This window comes from Gigantopelta aegis, chromosome 14 (assembly GCF_016097555.1).
Source record: "Gigantopelta aegis isolate Gae_Host chromosome 14, Gae_host_genome, whole genome shotgun sequence".
Classification (NCBI taxonomy): domain Eukaryota; kingdom Metazoa; phylum Mollusca; class Gastropoda; order Neomphalida; family Peltospiridae; genus Gigantopelta; species Gigantopelta aegis.
In genome coordinates, this window is record NC_054712.1 from 57777891 (window position 1) to 57802255 (window position 24365).

General features: G+C 38.2%; 1 protein-coding gene across 1 annotated transcript in view; it reads right to left on the reverse strand.

Moving 5' to 3' along the window:
- LOC121388959 (acanthoscurrin-1-like) overlaps positions 1 to 5721 on the reverse strand; it is a 72233-nt gene extending 66512 nt beyond the window's left edge. Inside the window, exon 1 of the mRNA XM_041520512.1 lies at positions 5629 to 5721. The gene's annotated coding sequence lies outside the window, so the exon portion shown is untranslated. The remainder of the gene's footprint in view (positions 1 to 5628) is intronic.
- Positions 5722 to 24365: the final 18644 nt, after the last annotated feature.

A 24365-nucleotide genomic window follows, 5' to 3' on the forward strand; every position in this document is an offset into this window, starting at 1 on the left:
CCTTCGTCTAGATCATATGGTGAAACTTGGTTCCAACCTTCATGATGATATGTTTTACTTTCTGTTTCGTTTCTAGATCAAACTGAAACAAAGTTCCAACCTTCATGATGATATGATTTATGAATTTTTCTGGGTCTTACTACAATATCAAATTTGCCCTCTTCAACATAGATCAGTAAATAACATATTTCCTACTTTTTAGATCAGTAAATAACATATTTCCTACTTTTTGGGACCATAAGTTACTTGTTTCATTATTTAAGGTATTGTTTCATTATTTAAAGTATATTTGACAGGATTTTTCACTATGACAGCCGTATTTCGATAATTGAAATCCGACATTACATACATTTTAAGATATTTCTAATACCAAGAAATGCATTTTATTACGTTTTTAAAAACGTTGTACAATGTGTATTACGTTATTTGTAAGGACATTTCCTCGTTTCGGACTCGTTTCACTCGACTGTATCTTTATCCAAACATGTTGCATGCTTATAGACAACTACACATACTGTCCATTTTAACAGGTTGAAACGAGTGTCTGCTGTGTAAGAATCCTACCACAGCTCATCCTCTATGATCGCCTTACTCGGGAGGTATATAGACGGGGGTAGACGGGCAGTGTTCCTTTTAAACATGACCATAGCTCATCCTCTATGATCGCCTTACTCGGGAGGTATATAGACAGGGCCAGACGGGCAGAGTTCCTTCTAAACATGACCATAACTCATCCTCTATGATCGCCCTACTCGGGAGCTATATAGACAGGGCCAGACGGGCAGTGTTCCTTCTAAACATGACCATAACTCATCCTCTATGATCGCCCTACTCGGGAGCTATATAGACAGGGCCAGACGGGCAGGGTTCCTTCTAAACATGGCCATAGCTCATCCTCCATGATCGTCCTACTCGGGAGGTATATTGACGGGGGTAGACGAGCAGTGTTCCTTCTAAACATGACCATAGCTCATCCTCTATGATCGCCCTACTCGGGAGCTATATAGACAGGGCCAGACGGGCAGTGTTCCTTCTAAACATGTCCATAACTCATCCTCCATGATCGTCCTACTCGGGAGGTATATTGACGGGGGTAGACGAGCAGTGTTCCTTCTAAACATGACCATAGCTCATCCTCTATGATCGCCTTACTCGGGAGCTATATAGACAGGGCCAGACGGGCAGTGTTCCTTCTAAACATGTCCATAACTCATCCTCTATGATCGCCCTACTCGGGAGGTATATTGACAGGGCCAGACGGGCAGTGTTCCTTCTAAACATGTCCATAGCTCATCCTCTATGATCGCCTTACTCGGGAGCTATATAGACAGGGCCAGACGGGCAGTGTTCCTTCTAAACATGACCATAGCTCATCCTCTATGATCGCCTTACTCGGGAGCTATATAGACAGGGCCAGACGGACAGTGTTCCTTCTAAACATGACCATAGCTCATCCTCTATGATCGCCTTACTCGGGAGCTATATAGACAGGGTTAGACGGGCAGTGTTCCTTCTAAACATGTCCATATCTCATCCTGTATGATCGGCCTGCTCGGGAGGTATATAGACGGGGGCAGACGAGCAGTGTTCTTTGTAAACATGTCCTTGTTTTTTAAATGTTTCAATTAATCCGATTTAAAGACAAGGGGTTTTTTTTCCTACAAATTTAGCTCATAATTAATTTTGTGTTGCTGTATTGGCAGTGTTGTTAAAATAGGAAAGCAAATCAATGAAATAAGTTTATTATGTACAACAAACAACATCTTCAGTGCAAAACATTGGTTTTACGAGTTTATTAAATAATTTAGAGTCCGAATTTCAGGTCTTATTGGACATAGTCGGATATCTTCACACATTTGAAGACAACCGCCACAAAATATCAACACGAAAACTGAACTGAAAATAAACACAAATATTCATGTTATAGTTTATATATTTAGTTTACTCTTTAAATTTGAATCAGATTGTGTGCACCCCCCCCCCCCCCCCCCCCATCCCTAAAAAAAAATCAAATCGAACAACAAATAGCCTTCCTCGATCCGCCCCTGAGAATTAGACAGTGGTGGGGGTTGTAGTCTAGAAGCTGAATATTGATATATATCTGATATAGTTACAATTAATGACTCAAATATGAAAACCTGCTTAGTAACACCATCGTTCTTTGATTCCCTTTCAAATGTCACAACTTTAGTTCCAATATGGCTGAAATTAGTGATTCGAAGATGAAGTAGTACCTGTTTAGTAATAATATGATCCTTTGTATCCACCATAGGTTCCATATGTCGGATACCCGTAGATTGGCATTGCGATAGATCGTCTGTAACCTAAAACAAAGTAGAAATTGGCTTTTAGTAACAATCACATTAAGAACAAAACAAAATAATATTTGACAACATTCTTGTGCTATAGCTTTGCTGAGAAACCAAATGTTAATGGTTAACAACAAGAAATTACTGTGTCCAAAGTCATGGTTTTCAGAAGAACGAAAAAAATGTTTTAACAGTTACATAAATTCAGAAAACAAAACCAAAACGCCTAAAACCAACTGACATATTACAACTAAGCTTAAAATGGTTTATTCAGAGAGCCTCAATTTCATGTAAACCTGAATTATAAAACAACAATGATGGGGGGGGGGGGGGGGGGGGGGGGTAGAGAACACGTGACATTTTCGATCAGTTAATTTACTTTTAGCGCAGGTATGCCTGTATGAACTACCAAAATATAATGTGCCATTGACTATCATTAATATAGCGTTGAACTCAGTAACCTGGTTAGCCTTCCGACACTATGGATGATGGTTTTGGTTGCAGTCATTATTTGCGTTCTCTAAATTTCTTTCTTTCGGTATACTATTGGCCAAGAGACCGCGATAACTTTAATAGATACTTACGTATGCGTCCTGGGATGATTCTTCCGATCATTCCTCCTCCGTACATTCCACCTCCCATCATTCCACCTTTGTATCCTTCAATGAAGAAGTAAACCGTTATAATAAAGACTTAACTAAATTATATATATAGATTCAACTTATTGGATCCCAAGACCGTGTTTTTCACTCAATTATCTCCAGCTCTCAAATAAATAAAAATAGATTCGTGGATCCAGTGTGGTGTCGTAGAGGTCGGCTCACTCCCCCATCTCGTTTGAAAATAATTAATCCATGATCCACGTTATATATAAGGTGGTTTGGGCCCTCAAGAGGGGAGGGGCCACCTTCCCCCGACACGGACCCACAATCGCCCCGATGGGTATCATATGAACGCCAGAATAGGCTCAACTTTCGTGAAACCTGTTATGATCACCGTGAACGATCCATAGACACTTGTGAAACGGGAGTACAGACAAATGAGCCAGAAAGAGAATGGCTGTTCACTTACAAAGCGATATATGCCATCATTACTTGGTCAAAACCTCCGTTTTTGTAAAGGTCATAGTGGAGCGGGATGGGTGGGGCTGCCCCCCCCCCCCCCCCCTCCCGCCCCAATAATTCTGAATAAAAAATATCATTGGTACTAAATCTCAAGTCAGAGATGGACTTTGCTTGTACAATGCAGCAAATTACATTTCAGGACATCTAGTTTTTAAAATTTTACGGGGTAGCATACCCCTCGAACACCCCTAGAAACTTTGCTTTGCGCCCTCGATCTCTGTCAGCCCCCCTCCCCCACCCGCCCCCAATGTCTACTTGCTCTCCGCCAAGCCTGTTGTGCTGAAATACAAAGCCTATCACTCTAACGGCTCAGTGGTTTAGAGTTAGGTTTAAATCAATTAAAGACGTATTCATTATCATATTTACCCCCATAACTGTAGCTGTATGGGTTGATGATCGCGGACGACATAACCACGCATGCGCACAAACAGAGGATGAACAGCCCAGACATTTTGCTGTGAAGTGAGTCTTGGAACCTGGAATACCAGAAAGAAGAAAAATATTATTTGCACATTTTTGTTTTACTATTTAATTTCGTATAATAAAGGCAACTTTTATTTTAACATAATGAACTTATGTTTAATTTACTATATTAACACAATTCCCTGGCCCCTTTGCTAATACCCCATCCCCTGTGGTCAAATATTCCAGAATGCAGTTTATAGCAAGAGCGTTTATGAATAGAAAACCAGGGAAGAAATTTACAAAGCTTGTGGGGAGGGTCTTTATTATTATTATTATTATTATTATTATTATCAAACAGGGTGGTTAAGCAATGTAGAATCCAGTTCAAACATTCTCGTGCTGTCTAAAGGCCCGTATACTCGATCAAGCATTTGTCGAAAAACATTGTTGGCCAAGCTAGGACAAATGTCCCCACTTGTTCATGTTTGTATTATTTTCTATCTAAATGTCGCAACATTCCACAACTTTTTGCAGGTTGTTAACGTTTGTTCACAATCAAAATTGATTTTAATCATAGATTCCATTGAAACGTAGTGTTTAAACTTGAAAGAAGTATTGGCATAAATAAATATATAGCAAAAGGCTTGTGGCAAATGTTTTAATTTGAATTTGATTCGGCTGATGAAAATCTTGTTTTGTGTTTCTGTATTTTTCCATTGTCGATGATTGGTATATAAAATCAGCCAAAACTTTTGCTACATTATATATTAAACTTTAAAAGCTATAAAAGCAGTTATTTTCTAACAAACTTACAATTATTTCATGAAATGATTTCGCCAAATTAAAATAAAATCCGCCAATTGCTTTTAAAATTTACGAATGCCAGAGCTAGCTTTGAAAATAGTTATACCCACACCGCTTTTACACGTGAATCGTTTTTAAAATTTACGAATGCCAGAGCTAGCTTTGAAAATAGTTATACCCACACCGCTTTTACACGTGAATCGTTTGATAGTTGGAAAGTAGCTGTGTTATGCTTTGTTCCATAAAATGTATCATTGCCTATTAATACCGTACAATAGTCAAATGACTTTTGAAGTCTAAACTTAGTTATTGAGGGACGTACGTGTCTTGTTTTGGATACGAATATTAAAATACATTTGAAGCTAACAAAAACACCAGTAACAAATTACATTATTATTGGATTTGCCAAAGTCGTAGTTTAAGCAAGCAGTTGTAAGTAATTTGTAATTTAACTAATGCCGTTCCAATTGTCGATTGTAATCTAAATTGATCGGGTGGACTCCACTGATGTGTTTAGCGATTATAATGATCCACAATCGATTATCGCGTATACTATTAACGGTAATTGTTACAACAATTTGAATGATGGAATGTGTTCAACATATGGCAGGCTTTGGGTTTGTTTGCACGTGTATGTATAAACACAGATATTGAATAGGTATATGCAAATATTATCAATTTGTAGGGTTTTCCTGGTGAACACAATAGATGCATAGTCATAATAATTCAAATCGTTTTTGAGTCTACATAATGCACTTATTGTATAATCGAAAGTTGATCGATTCGTGTAAACCAATTATAAACCGATGATCACATTCCGACCAATTCTCAACACTGAACTCAATAGTAAAAAACCCGCTGTAATAGCCGAACATGTTTCACACTGCCTGGTAACTAAATCTATTTTTTTTCATGCCAAGAGAAAGAATATGTTTTAATATTTAAATAATTCATATGTATATATGTATGTATTAAAGTGTACTTACCTAGGTAGCTTACAAAGTCTTCTGTGTGACTGGATACCCAACGTAAAGATGTGTAGAAAACGCTTGTATTTATACTGTTCTCACACAACAAAAAACAATTAATTTCCAGCGAAATGGCGTGCACATGTACGCTTTTCCGCCTAATAGATATTCATCAATCACGAAAGCATTTCCTTATTTCCTTACTTTGTAGAATTAAAATCAGTTAATTATGCCATCTTTTAAAAATGTTTAGTTTTTCTGTCTCAGGTCCCACCATAGTAATTATCAGTTTGTCTTGTCATTGTATTCTATTTTAATATTTAAGCTTTTAAATAAAGTTGTAAAAAGAAGAGTGTCCTATTACATTAAACGATACATGTTTTAAAGGTACGGCATTTCTATGTGTGGCTATTAATGTATTTTAAAGGCTGACAGTTTCTCGTTTGTAATATTCAGAAAATGCATTTCCTTGTTTCCTTTGTAAAATTAGAATGAGTTAACTAGGACATATGCAAAAAAAGGTTTTGTTGATCTAGAACCCACTTTATTACTGACAGTTGGTCGGTTTATTTATTTTATCTTTTAAATATACTAAAATAAAATAAAAATATTTTTTAAAACCCCAACAACAACGGATTATGTTTAAAATCAAAAAGCAATATGTGGACGGAAAGGAAGATTTGTTGCTATATTATTAACCCCTCCCAGGGGGTGGACTGTAGCCCAGTGGTAAAGCATTTGGCTTGATGCGCGGACGATCTAGAACCGACCCCTGTTGGAAAGTCCATTGGACTATTTCTCGTTCCAGTCAGTGCATCACGACTGTTAAATCAAAGACCGTGGTATGTGCTATCCTGTCTGAGGGATGGTCATATAAAAGATCCCTTGCCACTAATGGGAACATGTAACGGGTTTCATCACGATGGTTAATAAATCAATGTATGAATCAATGAATTTAACTAGGCTAACTGAGAAGGTTCCATCCACGCCGAGCGCTCTACCAACTGAGCTTTATCGCGCACCTGTAATGAATTTAACTAGGCTAACTGAGAAGGTTCCATCCACGCCGAGCGCTCTACCAACTGAGCTTTATCCTGCCCCTGTAATGAATTTAACAAGGTTATCTGTTTAGGTTCGATCCACGACCGAAACAGTTTAGCCGAGCGCTCTACCAACTGAGCTTTATCCCGCCCCTGTAATGAATTTAACAAGGTTATCTGTTGAGGTTCGATCCACGACCCAAACAGTTTAGCCAGAGTGCTCTACCAGCTGAGCTTTATCCCGCCCCTGTAATGAATTTAACTAGGTTAACTGAGGAGGTTCCATCCACGCCGAGCGCTCTACCAGCTGAGCTTTATCGCGCCCCTGTAATGAATTTAACTAGGCTAACTAAGGAGGTTCCATCCACGCCGAGCGCTCTACCAGCTGAGCTTTATCCCGCCCCTGTAATGAATTTAACTAGGCTAACTAAGGAGGTTCCATCCACGCCGAGCGCTCTACCAGCTGAGCTTGATACCGCCCCTGTAATGAATTTAACTAGGCTAACTGAGGAGGTTCCATCCACGCCGAGCGCTCTACCAACTGAGCTTTATCCCGCCCCCTGTAATGAATTTAACTAGGTTAACTGAGGAGGTTCCATCCACGCCGAGCGCTCTACCAGCTGAGCTTGATACCGCCCCTGTAATGAATTTAACTAGGCTAATGAGGAGGTTCCATCCACGCCGAGCGCTCTACCAACTGAGCTTTATCCCGCCCCCTGTAATGAATTTAACTAGGTTAACTGAGGAGGTTCCATCCACGCCGAGCGCTCTACCAGCTGAGCTTGATACCGCCCCTGTAATGAATTTAACTAGGCTAAATGAGGAGGTTCCATCCACGCCGAGCGCTCTACCAACTGTTAACTGTTGAGGTGTAAGGGTCGAAGAGTCGATCAATCCTGCCCCCTCCCCGTCCTTTAGCGGTACCCCATGATCAAGTTGTTGTACGTAAGATCCTATTTATGGAAAAGAAAATATAAACGACCCCTTCCTGCTTAAATTTTGACTGAACAGCCTGCTACTCCCCTCCCTTGTTTTTCATTTGCTGTATTCCTTACAGTCTCTCTCTCTCTCTCTGTCTCTCTCTGTGTGTCTCTCTCTCTCTCTCTCTCTCTCTCTCTCTCTCTCTCTCTCTCTCTCTCTCTCTCTCTCTCTCTCTCTCTCTCTCTCTCTCTCTTTCAACGCATTATTTTTATTCCTAATACATGATATTGACGATACCGAAATACACGAGGGTAATAATATCTTTATCATATAAGCTCAAGCTTAATACGTGTTTTTCTAAACTGTACACGCAACTTTAATTTCAGTCCGCCATTATTAGACGTAAGAATATGTGGCGCGGTGTCATTTTGGATGTCCTTACATCAAAATAAAGTTATGCCTAACGTTTTTTGATTTCTGAACGCTGGACAGCTTTCAGTCTCAAATTCCCATTGAAATGTTTTTATTTGATGACTATGACTGCATACGTCAATCATGGAGTGTCACCCAAGTACGTTTGCTTAAATGTCAATAAACCTAGTGCCGAGACCGCAACTAATTTACATCTAATTTGCAAAGTTATCAAATTCTGAAAAATATCACATATTTTGATTGCACTGAAAATGTAAGATATTATATCATAAATAAATAAATAAATATATTACACACTCACACAACACACACACACACACACACACACACACACACACACACACACACACACACACACACACACACACACACACACACATTATATGAAAATAAACGCTTGTTAACAAAATATAATACTGTATACCAGTATATTATATCTCTATTTTAACACACGAACAGCCAAAATGGGCCGTTACTCCTGAATTGTTACTATTTTTGCTAGTACAGTCCAAAGGCGGAACTAAAGGCAGTTGATTTACATTGGCTGTTTTCAACAGATTCCTTAACACTTCTATCAAATAGGAGATTCCCGACAATGCAGTACGATAGTAACGTTTGTTTTACAATTATTCATTATGGAGTTACATGTCAATTTATCAGTTCCCGTTTGACATAATGAGATTATAGATTAGTCGTCAGTAAACAATGCGGAGTGGTCGGTAAGATCCAGTCGGACTAGTGATCTGATGATGAACATGCCTGTTGTAGGCTGTCTATACTGATCTCCTTGATCCTGTACCAAGGGGAGAAAAATACCCACAGCGGATCTTTCGTGTGTACATGTATCAGCAATTAAGAGAATCAATCTCTCTCTCTCTCTCTCTCTCTCTCTCTCTCTCTCTCTCTCTCTCTCTCTCTCTCTCTCTCTCTCTCTCTCTCTCTCTCTCTCTCTCTCTCTCTCTCTCTCGCTTACATTTGGATCTAAACTGGTAGTCGTTGGATATTGCACTGGCCCCTCTTCTGTGGTACCTTATGATCCAGTATGTGTTGGTATATTGTAATATTTAACAATTAAATTAGTTGTGGGCAAGGGAAGGGGACATAGGTCTTACGGCCCATTACCGCAGACTAAAGTAATAAATGTTTAACCTGCAAAAGTCACAAGTCAATGGAATTATACACAGGCAACTGTGATGGCATGCACTCATGTGATGTGTTGTTCGCGAAAGATGAGAACAGGGTGTCACAAATGGTAAGTATATGGAAATATTATTTATATATATTTTTACATGAATATATATAAATAATATTTCCATATACTTACTATTTGTGACACCCAATAGCCGATATGTATTTTTGTGCTGGGGTGTCGTTAAACAAACATTCATTCAGAACAGTTTATTCCAGTCTAATAATGAAAAATACACATGTGACATGATGGTTTACAGGAAGATTGTATACAAGTTAAAACTCACAACAAAGTATAACACATAATACAGAATATACATCGTTTAAGCTGGGTAACTAAACTAACTAGCAATAAACAAAACATTTCTTTTTACATTAACCATATCCTACTCCGTCTGTGGTTCACGTCATGGGCACAGTTAACAACTGCCAAGTCTTCTTTTTGTAGTTTCACTATTTGTAACCATAGCACCTGCTTGTAGTAACAAATCTGTGCACCCATCCAACCATGCACTACTAAATTTCGCCCATTGGGCTATTTCTCGTTCCGGCTAAGGCACCACGACTGGTATATCAAAGTCCGTGGTATGTGCTATCATGTCTGTGGGATAGTGCATATAAAAGATTACTTGCTGCTAAAGAAAAAATGTATCGGGTTTCCTCTCTAAGTCTATATGTCAAAATTACAAAACATTTGAGTCAATAGCCGATAACTAATAAACGAACGTACTTCAGTGGTGACGAGAAACAAAACGAACGTTAACTTCTACCAGAGTTCTAGCATGTTCACTGTTGTGTTGAGTTCTAGCATGTTCACTGTTGTGTTGAATTCTAGCATGTTCACTGTTGTGTTGAGTTCTAGCATGTTCACTATTGTGTTGAGTTCTAGCATGTTCACTATTGTGTTGAGTTCTAGCATGTTCACTGTTCTGTTGAGTTCTAGCATGTTCACTATTCTGTTGAGTTCTAGCATGTTCACTATTGTGTAGAGTTCTAGCATGTTCACTATTGTGTAGAGTTCTAGCATGTTCACTATTGTGTAGAGTTCTAGCATGTTCACTATTGTGTTGAGTTCTAGCATGTTCACTATTGTGTAGAGTTCTAGCATGTGTTGAGTTCTAGCATGTTCACTGTTGTGTTGAGTTCTAGCATGTTCACTGTTGTGTTGAGTTCTAGCATGTTCACTGTTGTGTTGAGTTCTAGCATGTTCACTGTTGTGTTGAGTTCTAGCATGTTCACTATTGTGTTGAGTTCTAGCATGTTCACTGTTCTGTTGAGTTCTAGCATGTTCACTATTGTGTTGAGGTCTAGCATGTTCACTATTGTGTTGAGTTCTAGCATGTTCACTGTTGTGTTGAGTTCTAGCATGTTCACTATTGTGTTGAGTTCTAGCATGTTCACTATTGTGTTGAGTTAGCATGTTCACTAGCATGTTCACTATTGTGTTGAGTTCTAGCATGTTCACTATTGTGTTGAGTTCTAGCATGTTCACTATTGTGTTGAGTTCTAGCATGTTCACTGTTGTGTTGAGTTCTAGCATGTTCACTATTGTGTTGAGTTCTAGCATGTTCACTGTTGTGTTGAGTTCTAGCATGTTCACTGTTGTGTTGAGTTCTAGCATGTTCACTATTGTGTTGAGTTCTAGTATGTTGTGTTGAGTTCTAGCATGTTCACTATTGTGTTGAGTTCTAGCATGTTCACTATTGTGTTGAGTTCTAGCATGTTCACTATTGTGTTTCACAGTCTGTTTTGCAACGCATGGGAAGACATTGATTACGGGGCGAAAGGAATTCACCATGAATTGGATGCCTTGATCTTCGTATTATGGGTGGCATCAATAACGCAAATCCCCTGTGCGTGCTGTAACCTCACCGTGGTGCAGGGGTGTAACATTCACTTTGAGAATGGCCAATACAGCGCAAATCCCCTTGTTTTCTTCCTGATTCTATTGAAATTTTGAGTAAAAGTCAGTATCTATTCTGTGATATTTTTGCACAGTTCTTTACACTGTTTTTATTTAAATCTTGAATTTTTATATTGATGTTGATCATCACTTTATTTGTTTGCATTACCATAGTTTGACACCCAATAGCCGATGTATTTGTCGTGCTGGGGTGTCGATAAACATTCATTCATTCATTCAAATAACGCAAATGTACAGAAACCAAATCTTCGTATTATGGGTGGCTCTCTCTCTCTCTCTCTCTCTCTCTCTCTCTCTCTCTCTCTCTCTCTCTCTCTCTCTCTCTCTCTCTCTCTCAGCGCAAATCCCCTCTCTCGCCTTTCTATCACTCTCTCTCTATGTATTTGTCTCTCTCTCCCTGTCTGTCTCTCACGCTCCCCTCTCCTTTCTATCTCTGTCTCTGTCTCCCCCTCTCTCTCTCCCTTTTCTATCTCTGTCTCTCTCCTTTCTATCTCTGTCTCTCTCTCCCCTCTCCTTTCTATTCTCTGTCTCTCTCTCTCTTTCTCTCTCTCTCTCCTTTGTATCTCTGAATGTCTGTGGCTCTCTCACTTTCTCTGTGTGTGTGTGTGTGTGTGTGTGTGTGTGGGGTGGGTGTGGTGTATATTTGGAAACAAATAGACAGCGTTAGTTTAATTAATGCAACAATTGTCAAAACAACACATCTTGATTGTGAAAATATTTGTAAATCTACTAGCTAACAATGTGATTGAATAAATAAGTAATGCACTAAAGGCACCCTTGCGAGACTCGATCAAAGTGGTTTCTCAACACATTCCCATGTGACGCTATAATGAAAAATCTTGGCTATCAGTTTACACAAGTTTACATAAAAACTGCAATACATACCTTGCTGTTATGCATGAATCGATAAATTAAATAAATGTTTTTTATTTTATCTATTAATTTCTTACACACCCATTGGTGAGAATACCATGCGACATACGACTGGCTGCTCCTAAGTGATGACCACGTCACCAATGCCATACTCCAATACAAACACAGGACGGATGAAATCGATTACACTGTGGCGTGTAGTTAACCCGGCAATCATGTGTGTGTGATGCGTAAGTCACCTACAAGTGCAACGGCTCTAAATATCTTTTAGTCGAAAAGGACATTAAAATTTACTTAAACCTTTGGTGGCTTTTTCAGGATATGTAAGAAATAGAATAATGCATTCGTGTCCGTTAGATACCATTTATCTCACAACTCGTAAAAAAACGTATGAAATGCCTTTCGCTCGTTAAATACATTTTAAAAACCCGTGAGATAAATGGTATCTAACGACCACTCATGTATTATTCTCTATGTAAACAACCAAGCACACTTTGAATTTCCCTTCGAGTGATACTGAACACAACCAAAACGATAGCCCGAAATATAAAGCTGATCGCTTTACGTATAGTTACCTATAGTCTGTTTCACAATCATCATTATTCCGTGCGGTGCAAGAAAACACTATTCGTTCTCTTAATGACAGGCAACTCTTTTGTTGAATAATGATGATTTATTTTGACATAACTTTTTATCCTGTAATTTTGTGATGTCCAAAACGAAGGAGCATGAAAGACCATTTATATTTATCTTATATGTAAAATGTATTTAATGTGAAACAAACTATATTGGGGTGTGTACGCCTAAACTTACGACAAGTCGTATCCATTACCTATTTACTGTTTATGTTAACAGTAGCGAAAGGTTAGTGTTTTAATGGTTGCTATGTACTTATATAATGCTATGCAAGCCAATGATTACAAGGGGTGCCACCAATAAAACGTTCATTATTTGAGTTTGAGAACAATAATATAATGTTTAACTTTCAGTAGTAGAAACTATCCTTTGTACTGTGGCAGTAAAACCAGTATTTAAACATTAAAAACAATTCGTTTAAAATATAACACACAGACAATACGCAGACATGAATGCCACCTGTGTAACACAAAGACAGTACGCAGACATGAATGCCACCTGTGTAACACAAAGACAATATACAGACATGAATGCTACCTGTGTAACACAAAGACAATATACAGACATGAATGCCACCTGTGTAACAGAAAGACAATACGCAGACATAAATGCCACCTGTGTAACACAAAGACAATACAGACATGAATGTCACCTGTGTAACACAAACACAATAAAGACATTAATGCCACCTGTGTAACACAAAGACAATACGCAGACATGAATGCCACCTGTGTAACACAAAGACAATACGCAGACATGAATGCCACCTGTGTAACACAAATACATGAATGCCACCTGTGTAACACAAAGGCAATACAGACATGAATGCCACCTGTGTAACACAAAGACAATAAAGACATGAATGCCACCCGTGTAACACAAAGACAATACGTAGACATGAATGCCACCTGTGTAACAGAAAGACAATACGCAGACATAAATGCCACCTATGTAACACAAAGACAATACAGACATGAATGCCACCTGTGTAACACAAAGACAATATACAGACATGAATGCCACCTGTGTAACACAAAGACAATAAAGACATAAATGCCACCTGTGTAACACAAAGACAATAGGCAGACATGAATGCCACCTGTTTAACACAAATACAATACACAGACATGAATGCCACCTGTGTAACACAAAGACAATACAGACATGAATGCCACCTGTGTAACACAAAGACAATATACAGACATGAATGCCACCTGTGTAACACAAAGACAATAAAGACATTAATGCCACCTGTGTAACACAAACGCAATACAGACATTATTGCCACCTGTGTAACAAAGACTATACAGACATTAATGCCACCTGTGTAACACAAAGACAATACAGACATTAATGCCACCTGTGTAACACAAAGACAATAAAGACATTAATGCCACCTGTGTAACACAAAAACAATACGCAGACATGAATGCCTCCTGTGTAACACAAAGACAATACGCAGACATGAATGCCACCTGTGTAACACAAAGACAATACACAGACATGAATGCCACCTGTGTAACACAAAGACAATACAGACATGAATGCCACCTGTGTAACACAAAGACAATAAAGACATGAATGCCACCTGTGTAACACAAAGACAATACGTAGACATGAATGCCACCTGTGTAACAGAAAGACAATACGCAGACATAAATGCCACCTGTGTAACACGAAGACAATACAGACATTAATGCCACCTGTGTAACACAAAGACAATATGCAGATATTAATGCCACCTGTGTAGCACAAAGACAATACAGACATTAATGCCACCTGTGTAACACAAAGACAATATGCAGATATTAATGCCACCTGTGTAGCACAAAGACAATACAGACATTAATGCCACCTGTGTAACACAAAGACAATACAGACATTAATGCCACCTGTGTATAACAAAGACAACACGCAGACATTAAAGGGACATTCCTAAATTTGCTGTATTGTAAGATGTTTCCTACTAATAACATATTTCTACGATTAAACTTGCATATTAAACTTTTTTTTTCTTCTAATATCAGTATCTGTATATTCAATGTGTTTCTGGTCGTCTTAATATTTGTAAGACGCCCAAACTGAATTTTGTCTTCAAATAATCTCGTACGTACGAAATATAATATTTCAGGAAATAAGATGAAATTTAACCTAGTACAAATATTAGAACGATCAGAAACACATTCAGTATACAGCCACTAATATTTTATGAGGAGAAATATATTTGATATGCAATTACAATCGTTGCATTTCTCATATTTTTAAAAACGCACGTGCGTCTGAGAAGAAACAGTTATGGAGTCGAATTTTCGTCTATTTTTGGAGGGTATTTCACCATTTCAAAGTCACAGACTCGTGTTTTACTCAATTGTAACTTTATCCTAATGTGTTACAAGTTTGTAGATTAACTAAACTTAGTGTGCATTTTCATGGGATGAAACTAGGTCTGTCCCTTTAATATTGGTGAACATTGCTGACGGCTGAAACTGGATAATTTCAAGTAAGTCTCTGGAGTTACCATGGTTCCATGGGTGATTAATCCCATGTGTTTGAAATACTTTCTTGTAATGTGTTGACAGTCCCCCTCATGGGGGAGAGGGGTTGTAATCTGATGGAAATAAATAAGGGAATACGTTGTATTTGAGACCGTATTTAATTCACTACTAAAGTATTATGTCTGTGTGAAATACATATACAGAACTTCACATACGTTGTTTTTGCTTCCTATTTATTGCACGAGTTTATTTTGCACAAGAATATATACCACCAGACCGCGTGGCGGTCGAATGGTATGTTCTTTCGCAAAATAAACGAATGCAATAAATAGGAAGCGAAAACAACGTATGTGAAGTTTTGTATTTATTACATACCTTCTTGTATGTTTTATAACAACGGTTTTTAATTTAACTTTATAACAACACTGTTAAATCTATGATCAAAACTGCTTTTATGGTTTACTTAACGTTAAGAATCATACTCTTCGGCAGCCTTGTGTAATGTTTCAAATACGATGTGACGTAATTTGTAAATCATATATGACGTCATTAAATAAAGGCACTAATTGCAGTAAAAATAAAAAGGGAATTCCCATTTAAAAGTTTCGGTCCAGATCGCACATATATGCGATACAAAATAAATATATCACACGGTTTCAAAATGTCTTTATCACTATAGTAAGATTGAATAGGTATGTAATAAACATATGTATTGTGGGATAGAATGTCGGTAACACATTTAAAGTCCTGATACAGTGGATGAGAGTTTTGATTGAAGTCGATATTTTGCTGTTTTCATTTCATGTGTTTCCTTATGTCTTTGCATCATTATATATAATGTTGAAAAATGAAAGGTTTTAAATGGACATGCCTGAGTTTGCTGCAATTTTTAAGATGTTATCCACTAACAGATTTTTAACGATTGTAATTATATATCAAATATATTTTTCTGCATAAAATATTAGTGGCTGTATATTGAACGTCTTTCTCATCGTTCTGATATTTGTACTTGGTTAAATTTCATTTTATATCCTAAAATATTGGGGGTTTTCGTACGTACGAAATTATTTGATGACAAAATCTGGTTTGGGCTTCTTACAAATATTAAGACGACCAGAAAGACATTGAATGTACAGACACTGATATTCTAAACAAGAAAACATATTTAATAAGTAAGTTTAATCAAAGAAATATTTTATTAGTCGAAAACATCTTACAATGCAGCAATCTCGGGATAGTCTGTTTAATACTGGTGAGCTGTGATCTCAACTGATATCAAAGTTTTGTTCTGGACCTTTGGAGAATCCAGAATGATTAATTTCATTTGTTTAAATATTGACGCCAAAATCACTTCCATAATAATAAACATTCCTATCTCTGCACAAACTAGTGTCAAAAAGCTGTTTTTGACAGACTTGTGAAGGAGGACTGCCATTCACAAGAGAGGTTCGACAAAGTCTAACCTCCACAAGTCAGGACTCCGTACATACGTTAACAGACAGCTGTGGTGTCATCCTTGATTGTTGTCGGGATGGTGGTTAGTGTTTGTAACATGGATTTGGTGGTGAGTTTTCTCAGTCCCGCAATATAGCTTTCATTGTTTGGAGTTGTGACATTTAGGAATCGAGTCTAAAGGTGACGCCACTCGACATGAGGCATTTGTGACGTATGACGTCGCCTTAATCGCGTTTAGAATGTCTCATTGTGGAGAGTTTTAGTATTTTAAATGTGTTGTTCAAACGGTGTAGTCCTTCGGTCCTACATTGTTCCAACCGGCCTCGGTGGCGTCGTGTTTAGGCCATCTGTCAACAGGCTGGTAGGTACTGGGTTCGGATCACAGTCGAGGCATGGGGTTTTTAATCCAGATACAGACTCCAAACCCTGAGTGAGTGCTCCGCAAGGCTCAATGCGTGTAAACCGCTTGCACCGACCAGTGATCCGTAACTGGTTCACCTATCCTGACTGTGAGAAGCGCAAATAAAAGATCCCTTGCTGCTAATCGGAAAGAGTAGCCCATGAAGTGGTGACAGCGGGTTTGCTCTCAAAATCTGTGTGGTCCTTAACCATATGTCTGACGCCATATATTATAACCGAAAATAAAATGTGTTGAGTGCGTCGTAAAATAAATATCTGGCGCGGTGTCATTTTGGATGTCCTTACATCAAAATAAAGTTATGCCTAACGTTTTTTGTTTTCTGAACGCTGGACAGCTTTCAGTATCAAATTCCCATTGAAATGTTTTTAGTTGATGACTATGACTGCATACGTCAATCATGGAGTGTCACCCAAGTACGTTTGCTTAAATGTCAATAACCCTAGTGCCGAGACCTCAACTAATTTACATCTAATTTGCATAGTTATCAAATTCTGAAAAATATCACATATTTTGATTGCACAGAAAATGTAAGATATTATATCATAAATAAATAAACACACACACACACACACACACACACACACACACACACACACACACACACACACACACACACACACACACACACACACACACACACACATTATATGAAAATAAACGCTTGTTAACAAAATATGAAACTGTATACCAGTATATTATATCTCTATTTTAACACACGAACAGTCAAGGTGGGCCGTTACTCCTGAATTGTTACTATTTTTGCTAGTACAGTCCAAAGGCAGAACTAAAGGCAATTGATTTACATTGGCTGTTTTCAACAGATTCCTTCACACTTCTATCAAATAGGAGATTCCCGACAATGCAGTGCGATAGTAACGTTTGTTTTACAATTATTCATTATGGACTTACATGTCAATTTATCAGTTCCCGTTTGACGTAATGAGATTATAGATTAGTCGTCAGTAAACAATGCGGAGTGGTCGGTAAGATCCAGTCGGACTAGTGATCTGATGATGAACATGCCTGTTGTAGGCTGTCAATACTGATCTCCTTGATCCTGTACCAAGGGGAGAAAAATACCCACAGCGGATCTTTCGTGTGTACATGTATCAGCAATTAAGAGAATCAATCTCTCTCTCTCTCTCTCTCTCTCTCTCTCTCTCTCTCTCTCTCTCTCTCTCTCTCTCTCTCTCTCTCTCTCTCTCTCGCGCGCGCTTACATTTGGATCTAAACTGGTAGTCGTTGGCTATTGCACTGGCCCCTCTTCTGTGGTATCTTATGATCCAGTATGTGTTGGTATATTGTAATACTTAACAATTAAATTAGTTGTGGGCAAGGGAAGGGGACATAGGTCTTACGGCCCATTACCGCAGACTAAAGTAATAAATGTTTAACCTGCAAAAGTCACAAGTCAATGGAATTATACACAGGCAACTGTGATGGCATGCACTCATGTGATGTGTTGTTCGCGAAAGATGAGAACAGAACAGTTTATTCCAGTCTAATACTGATAATAATGTGACATGATGGTTTACAGGAGGATTGTATACAAGTTAAAACTCACAACAAAGTATAACACATAATACAGAATATACATCGTTTAAGCTGGGTAACTAAACTAACTAGCAATAAACAAAACATTTCTTTTTACATTGACCATATCCTACTCCGTCTGTGGTTCACATCATGGGCACAGTTAACAACTGCCAAGTCTTGTTTTTGTATTTTCACTATTTTTAACCATAGCACCTGCTTGTAGAATTCTGCTTGTAGTAACAAATCTGTGCACCCATCCAACCATGCACTACTAAATTTCGCCCATTGGGCTATTTCTCGTTCCGGCTAAAGCACCACGACTGGTATATCAAAGTCCGTGGTATGTGCTATCATGTCTGTGGGATAGTGCATATAAAAGATTACTTGCTGCTAAAGAAAAAATGTATCGGGTTTCCTCTCTAAGTCTATATGTCAAAATTACAAAACATTTGAGTCAATAGCCGATAACTAATAAACGAACGTACTTCAGTGGTGACGTGAAACAAAACAAACTTTAACTTCTACCAAAGTTCTAGCATGTTCACTATTGTGTTGAGTTCTAGCATGTTCACTATTGTGTTGAGTTCTAGCATGTTCACTATTGTGTAGAGTTCTAGCATGTTCACTATTGTGTTGAGTTCTAGCATGTTCACTATTGTGTTGAGTTCTAGCATGTTCACTATTGTGTTGAGTTCTAGCATGTTCACTATTGTGTAGAGTTCTAGCATGTTCACTATTGTGTTGAGTTCTAGCATGTTCACTATTGTGTTGAGGTCTAGCATGTTCACTATTGTGTTGAGGTCTAGCATGTTCACTGTTGTGTTGAGTTCTAGCATGTTCACTATTGTGTTCAGGTCTAGCATGTTCACTATTGTGTTGAGGTCTAGCATGTTCACTGTTGTGTTGAGTTCTAGCATGTTCACTGTTGTGTTGAGTTCAGGCATGTTCACTATTGTGTTGAGGTCTAGCATGTTCACTATTGTGTTGAGTTCTAGCATGTTCACTATTGTGTTGAGTTCTAGCATGTTCACTATTGTGTTGAGTTCTAGCATGTTCACTGTTGTGTTGAGGTCTAGCATGTTCACTGTTGTGTTGTGGTCTAGCATGTTCACTATTGTGTTGAGTTCTAGCATGTTCACTATTGTGTTGAGTTCTAGCATGTTCACTATTGTGTTCAGTTCTAGCATGTTCACTGTTCTGTTGAGTTCTAGCATGTTCACTATTGTGTTGAGGTCTAGCATGTTCACTATTGTGTTGAGTTCTAGCATGTTCACTGTTGTGTTGAGTTCTAGCATGTTCACTATTGTGTTGAGTTCTAGCATGTTCACTATTGTGTTGAGTTCTAGCATGTTCACTATTGTGTTGAGTTCTAGCATGTTCACTGTTCTGTTGAGTTCTAGCATGTTCACTATTGTGTTGAGTTCTAGCATGTTCACTATTGTGTTGAGGTCTAGCATGTTCACTATTGTGTTGAGTTCTAGCATGTTCACTATTGTGTTGAGTTCTAGCATGTTCACTGTTCTGTTGAGTTCTAGCATGTTCACTATTGTGTTGAGGTCTAGCATGTTCACTATTGTGTTGAGTTCTAACATGTTCACTGTTGTGTTGTGTTCTAGCATGTTCACTATTGGGTTGAGTTCTAGCATGTTCACTATTGTGTTGAGTTCTAGCATGTTCACTGTTGTGTTGAGTTCTAACATGTTCACTGTTGTGTTGAGTTCTAGCATGTTCACTATTGTGTTGAGTTCTAGCATGTTCACTATTGTGTTGAGTTCTAGCGTGTTCACTGTTGTGTTGAGTTCAAGCATGTTCACTGTTGTGTTGAGGTCTAGCATGTTCACTGTTGTGTTGAGGTCTAGCATGTTCACTATTGTATTGAGTTCTAGCATGTTCACTATTGTATTGAGTTCTAGCATGTTCACTGTTGTGTTGAGGTCTAGCATGTTCACTGTTCACTGTTGTGTTGAGTTCTAGCATGTTCACTGTTGTGTTGAGTTCTAGCATGTTGTGTTGAGTTCTAGCATGTTCACTGTTGTGTAGAGTTCTAGCATGTTCACTATTGTATTGAGTTCTAGCATGTTCACTATTGTGTTGAGTTCTAGCATGTTCACTATTGTGTTGAGTTCTAGCATGTTCACTATTGTATTGAGTTCTAGCATGTTCACTATTGTGTTGAGTTCTAGCATGTTCACTGTTGTGTTGAGTTCTAGCATGTTCACTATTGTGTTGAGGTCTAGCATGTTCACTATTGTGTTGAGTTCTAGCATGTTCACTATTGTGTTGAGTTCTAGCATGTTCACTGTTCTGTTGAGTTCTAGCATGTTCACTATTGTGTTGAGGTCTAGCATGTTCACTATTGTGTTGAGTTCTAACATGTTCACTGTTGTGTTGTGTTCTAGCATGTTCACTATTGGGTTGAGTTCTAGCATGTTCACTATTGTGTTGAGTTCTAGCATGTTCACTGTTGTGTTGAGTTCTAACATGTTCACTGTTGTGTTGAGTTCTAGCATGTTCACTATTGTGTTGAGTTCTAGCATGTTCACTATTGTGTTGAGTTCTAGCGTGTTCACTGTTGTGTTGAGTTCTAGCATGTTCACTGTTGTGTTGAGTTCTAGCATGTTCACTGTTGTGTTGAGGTCTAGCATGTTCACTATTGTATTGAGTTCTAGCATGTTCACTATTGTATTGAGTTCTAGCATGTTCACTGTTGTGTTGAGGTCTAGCATGTTCACTGTTCACTGTTGTGTTGAGTTCTAGCATGTTCACTGTTGTGTTGAGTTCTAGCATGTTGTGTTGAGTTCTAGCATGTTCACTGTTGTGTAGAGTTCTAGCATGTTCACTATTGTATTGAGTTCTAGCATGTTCACTATTGTGTTGAGTTCTAGCATGTTCACTATTGTGTTGAGTTCTAGCATGTTCACTATTGTATTGAGTTCTAGCATGTTCACTATTGTGTTGAGTTCTAGCATGTTCACTGTTGTGTTGAGTTCTAGCATGTTCACTGTTGTGTTTAGTTCTAGCATGTTCACTATTGTGTTGAGTTCTAGCATGTTCACTATTGTGTTGAGTTCTAGCATGTTCACTATTGTGTTGAGTTCTAGCATGTTCACTGTTGTGTTGAGTTCTAGCATGTTGTGTTGAGTTCTAGCATGTTCACTGTTGTGTAGAGTTCTAGCATGTTCACTATTGTATTGAGTTCTAGCATGTTCACTATTGTGTTGAGTTCTAGCATGTTCACTATTGTGTTGAGTTCTAGCATGTTCACTATTGTATTGAGTTCTAGCATGTTCACTATTGTGTTGAGTTCTAGCATGTTCACTGTTGTGTTGAGTTCTAGCATTTTGTGTTGAGTTCTAGCATGTTCATTATTGTGTTGAGTTCTAGCATGTTCACTATTGTGTTGAGTTCTAGCATGTTCACTATTGTGTTGAGTTCTAGCATGTTCACTATTGTGTTTCACAGTCTGTTTTGCAACGCATGGGAAGACATTGATTATGGGGCGAAAGGAATTCACCATGAATTGGATGCCTTGATCTTCGTACTATGGGTGGCATCAATAACGCAAATCCCCTGTGCGTGCTGTAACCTCACCGTGGTTCAGGGGTGTAACATTCACTTTGAGAATGGCCAATACAGCGCAAATCCCCTTGTTTTCTTCCTGATTCTATTGAAATTTTGAGTAAAAGTCAGTATCTGTGATATTTTTGCACAGTTCTTTACACTGTTTTTATTTAAATCTTGAATTTTTATATTGATGTTGATCATCACTTTATTTGTTTGCATTACCATAGTTTGACACCCAATAGCCGATGTATTTGTCGTGCTGGGGTGTCGATAAACATTCATTCATTCATTCAAATAACGCAAATGTACAGAAACCAAATCTCTGTCTCTGTCTCTGTCTCTGTCTCTCTCTCTCTCTCTCTCTCTCTCTCTCTCTCTCTCTCTCTCTCTCCTTTCTATCACTCTCTCTCTATGTGTCTCTCTCTCCCTGTCTGTCTCTCACGCTCCCCTCTCCTTTCTATCTCTGTCTCTGTCTCCCCCTCTCTCTCTCTCTCTCCTTTCTATCTCTGTCTCTCTCCTTTCTATTTCTGATCTTCTCTCTCTCTCTCTCCTTTGTATCTCTGATTGTCTGTGGCTCTCTCACTTTCTCTCTCTCTCTCTCTGTGTGTGTGTGTGTGTGTGTGTGTGTGTGTGTGGGTGGGTGTGGTGTATATTTGGAAACAAATAGACAGCGTTAGTTTAATTAATGCAACAATTGTCAAAACAACACATCTTGATTGTGAAAATATTTTAAATCTACTAGCTAACAATGTGATTGAATAAAATTGAAGTAATCCACTAAAGGCACCCTTGCGAGACTCGATCAAAGTGGTTTCTCAACACTCCCATGTGACGTTATAATGAACAATCTTGGCTATCAGTTTACACAAGTTTACATAAAAACTGCAATACATACCTTGCTGTCATGCATGAATCGATAAATTAAATAAATGTTTTTTATTTTATCTATTAATTTCTTACACACCCATTGGTGAGAATACCATGCGACATACGACTGGCTGCTCCTAAGTGATGACCACGTCACCAATGCCATACTCCAATACAAACACAGGACGGTGGAAATCGATTACACTGTGGCGTGTAGTTAACCCGGCAATCATGTGTGTGTGATGCGTAAGTCACCTACAAGTGCAACGGCTGTAAATATCTTTTAGTCCAAAAGGACATTAAAATTTACTTAAACCTCAGAAGAAATAGAATGTAAGAAATAGAATAATGCAGTCGTGTCCATTAGATACCATTTATCTCACAACTCGTTTAAAAACGTATGAAATGCCTTTCGCTCATTAGATACATTTTAAAAACCCGTGAGATGAATGGTATCTAACGACCACTCGTGTATTATTCTCTATGTAAACAACCAAGCACACTTTGAATTTCCCTTCGAGTGATACTGAACACAACCAAAACGATAGCCCGAAATATAAAGCTGATCGCTTTACGTATTGTTACCTATAGTCTGTTTCACAATCATCATTATTCCGTGTGGAGCAAGAAAACACTATTCGTTCACTTAATGACAGGCAACTCTTTTGTTGAATAATGATCATACATTTTGACATCACTTTTTATACTGTAATTTTGTGTTGCCCAACTCTAAGGAGCATGGAAGACCATTTATATTTATTTTATTTGTAAAATCTATTTAATGTGAAACAAACTATATTGGGGTGTGTAGGCTGCCTAAACTTACGACAAGTCGTATCCATTACCTATTTACTGTTTATGTTAACAGTAGCGAAAGGTTAGTGTTTTAATGGTAGCTATGTACTTATATAATGCTATGCAAGCCAATGATTACAAGGGGTGCCACCAATAAAACGTTCATTATTTGAGTTTGAGAACAATAATATAATGTTTAACTTTCAGTAGTAGAAACTATCCTTTGTACTGTGGCAGTAAAACCAGTATTTAAACATTAAAAACAATTCGTTTAAAATATAACACAAAGACAATACGCAGACATGAATGCCACCTGTGTAACACAAAGACAGTACGCAGACATGAATGCCACCTGTGTAACACAAAGGCAATACAGACATTAATGCCATCTGTGTAACACAAAGGCAATACAGACATTATTGCCACCTGTGTAACAAAGACTATACAGACATTAATGCCACCTGTGTAACACAAAGACAATAGACAGACATGAATGCCACCTGTGTAACACAAAGACAATACAGACATTAATGCCACCTGTGTAACACAAAGACAATAAAGACATTAATGCCACCTGTGTAACACAACGACAATACGCAGACATGAAT